The sequence below is a fragment of the Elephantulus edwardii genome, unplaced genomic scaffold (genome assembly GCF_000299155.1).
Source record: "Elephantulus edwardii isolate Elephantulus edwardi_28Jun2011 unplaced genomic scaffold, EleEdw1.0 scaffold00074, whole genome shotgun sequence".
Taxonomy (NCBI): domain Eukaryota; kingdom Metazoa; phylum Chordata; class Mammalia; order Macroscelidea; family Macroscelididae; genus Elephantulus; species Elephantulus edwardii.
Genome location: NW_006399824.1, coordinates 11,770,488 through 11,774,145, shown reverse-complemented (window position 1 = coordinate 11,774,145; position 3,658 = coordinate 11,770,488). Strand labels below are relative to the sequence as shown.

At 42.6% G+C, this 3,658-nt stretch overlaps 1 pseudogene; it reads left to right on the top strand.

Annotated features, from left to right (window-relative positions):
* The first annotated feature begins 1,671 nt into the window (after nt 1-1,671).
* Nucleotides 1,672-3,658, top strand: part of LOC102873114 — a 42,174-nt pseudogene continuing 40,187 nt past the window's right edge.

Here is a 3,658-nt window from a genome sequence, read left to right as displayed (position 1 = left end):
AGGAGAGGAAGATCTTCGATGAAATGGATCGATTCTGTGACTGGAGTGGTGGGAATGAGTGCGTTTGAGATGGCTAGGTTGGCACAGGATAGAACAGCGTTTAGAGCTCTTGTACATAGGGTCGCTATGAGTCGCAAATGACTCGATGACACATAACAACAACAACAACAATCCCAAGAAAATGGCTTACATAATTTTGGTGATCTGTGCATCTGAAATCTATAGGCCAAGCTTCAAGTTGAAAGTTTTTGGAAGAAGCTCATACTTCAATTTTGAGACAGAACTTTTTCTCTTTCTCAGCGAAACCTTAGTTTGACTTTTAAGTTCTTTTAAACAGATAATGCCCACTGAGGTTATTGAAGATAATCTGCTTAAAGGCAACTAGTTGTGGAGGTTAATCAAGCTATAAAAATACATTTCTAGAAACCTATATTGGTATTTATTGAATATTACACTTAGCCCAAAGGAGCCCGATGGTACATTGAATAAATTTTACTATCACATGACATCAGTATGAGTAGGAATTGACTGTATACAACATAACCAGCAAATAATCACTAGAAGAGGATATCATGTTTTGTAAAGAAGAGGATAAATGAAAATGATAGAGTAACACAATAGCACAGTAATGGATCAAAGCATACCAGTGATCATGAAGATATCACAGGGCGACATAATGTGCTGCAATTTCAAAAGTACATGGTTCAAATCTACCAGTTGCTCCGTGGGAGAAGGATGGGAAATCTCCTCCCAGTCTATCAACTGACTCTGAAAACCCACTGGAGGGTCATTTATGGGTTGGTTCTGGCTTGATAGTAGACATCAACATATACAAGAATTCTGTTTTATATATATTCCTGTTTGACAACATTCATAGCCAACTTGATGGCAACTAACAATACAAATCTTAAATTACTCTCCTGTAAGAGATACTACCAGAACTTCTTTTTTTTTAAAAAAACCTTCACTTTATTTGTTATACAAAATTCACTATGTGGTGGCCACAGCTGGAGCCTGAGTCCTCTGCACCGAGACTCTGGTGTGAGTCTTTACAAGATGGTCCGTGAATTCCTGGTAGGGAGACTTGGTGAATGAACAGTCCCTTTCCAGAGATATAGGGTCAAGTAGCTGTAGGTCTTGGAGATGGAATCAAAGGCGGCCTTGGTGAAGTTGCCCAGAGTAGCTGTGCAGCCCCTGGCTGAGGTGTAGCAGTCATCAAGTCCAGCCATCAGCAGAAACTTCTTGGGCACAGGGACTCAGACTATCCAGTGCCTCGGGGTGCAGGGATCAGGCGCACCAACACAGAGCCACAGTGCCCAGTCACCTTGCAGGGAACAGTGTGAGGCTTGCCAATCTTGTTCCCCCAGTAGCCACGCCACACAGGGACAAGGGAGAGCTTGGCTAGGATAATGGCCCCACGGATGGTGGCAGTAGCCACCTCCTTGGAGTACTTGATGCCCAAGCCAATATGGACATTATAGTCGCCAATGGCGACAAAGCCTTTGAACCTGGTCTGTTGGTCAGCATGTGTCTGCTTCTGCACAAGCATGATTTTTAAGACCTCATTTTTGAGGGACATCCCCAGGAAAAAGTGAATTGATCTCAGACTCCTTGATGGGCAGTGAGAAGAGAAATCTCCTCCAAGGATTTGATCTTCATATCTCTGACCAGATGGCCCACTTTGGTGATGGGGAGCGACTCCTTGTCCTCGGCTTTGCCTCCTTGAGCTCCGCAGCTCGGACCCTGCAGACTGCTACCAAAGCCTCTTTGGAAACCTCCATTGGCTCCCATGCCGGGGACCCTGGGGCCTCCGGGCTCTCCTGCTGCACCGGCATCATCCGCTATTTGGTGCTTTCTCAGAGAAGCAGCAGCTAGAACTTCTTTTAAGGTATTGTGCCTGTGTGTATTAAATTAAGTATTGCATATAAAGCACTTGTATTTACTGGATTGTAAAAAAAGAGCAAAGGCTGCCATGGGGTTGGCCATATCTGGCTTTACCAACTTCACAAAGGGGAATTATACCTCTCAACAGCATCAATAACACAAAACCAGTTCCCATGAGATCAGATATGTACCCCACGTCCCTTTTTCTTCCTATCTCAACATCAATCTTAATGCTTTACCGGGTCCAAAATCTGATGTGATAGGTCACAGACCACCAAAAAAACCCCACAAAACCCAAACAAACACCACCATATTGAGGGTGTAAAAGGGTTATAATTCAGGATAATAGCTTAACACAGTCAGGATAACCTTCTGAAGGGATCTCAGCCTTGAGCCTCATGGTTTAAGGCCTGTGTTACAAAGTTCCAGTCCTACCAATATTGGCTTCTTCCCCAACTCCTCCCCTTAAGTTGTTTAACAAACTTGGGCAAAGTCTCTTAGCTTAGCTCTGATTCTGTCTGCAGGGGTTAACAGTTCTAAGGTCAGCCCCATCTCATGTTGACTCTCTGGTTCCCTGATTTGGCCGTGGCTGCTGCTGCTGTAAGTCTAGCTGATGCTGCTGTCTTTAAATCTAGCTGGTGCAAGACTGTCTGGTCTCAAAGGATGTCCACTGCATGAGTACTTCTCCTTTGCTGATGGTGAGACTCTCTCTCTCTCTGCTACTGGATGTGTATAATAATAGCAAAGCCAGCTAGTTCCCTTGTGGATTGGTGAGCCTAACCAATCACCTTGTGGATATGCCAACACTCCCTATGCACCTATTCCTGCTCACTCATGGGACAAAGTAAAACTCAATGGCAAGAAAAGTAATTTTGAATTATGAACTCCACACGATGCATTTTAAGTTTTCAATAAAATGAAGTAATTGTGCTATTACACATTTTATGTGTAGTAGGTTTTTCTTTCCCCCTTCATCTAAAGTTAGAATGGGGATCTACTTATAACAGGTGCAGAGTCAATAAGTCAGATATTAGTTACATTTAAGAAAATTCAAATTTTCTAGAAACAATTAGACATTATAGTAACAGCTAGGGCCGTGCCTGCTGCTAGAAACAAGCTCTCAATCTAATGCCTCTCAAAGCTCCTACTCTTTATTTGATCAAGATATTTTCTGTAGAGAAAACATTGAATACTATTTGGAGAAGAGACAGATCCAGCACAAGGCTGTTCTCTATATTAAGAGTCCTTACAACACAACCCCAAACTTGCTCACCAACCTCAACAAATCAGAACTCTCAAAACGAAAAGTTTAACAACCAACAGTTACTACCTCTACATGTCTGTAGGAGTTCACTACCTGTCTTGAAGGACTTATACTTCAAGTGGGAGGTATTCTTCCCAGCCATGGCACACTGTTCTTGGAAGAAATTCCAGTATAAATACAGCTTTCTCCATCTGGCTTCATTTCTAGTGCTATCTTAGTGCTCAGCTGCTTCTTACCTTGTTTCTTGTAAGGAATGCAACATGGTAGTTGTTAGGTGAAAGTGGAGTCAGAAACAACTTATAGCTAATTATAGAAATCAGGCTACCAGGCTTGTGACAAAAGGAAAATGACAACCTCAGCTTATTGGCCAGAGCAAGGCAGAGAGAGTGTCTCTCAGATTTATTTCTTCAGTTCAGCTTAGAGAGAAATGAATTGCTGGCAGAAATTAAGTTCTTTCAGAAGGCACTGCAAGATATTGGAGTGAATCATTGTTTGGCTGTTGAGGAAAAA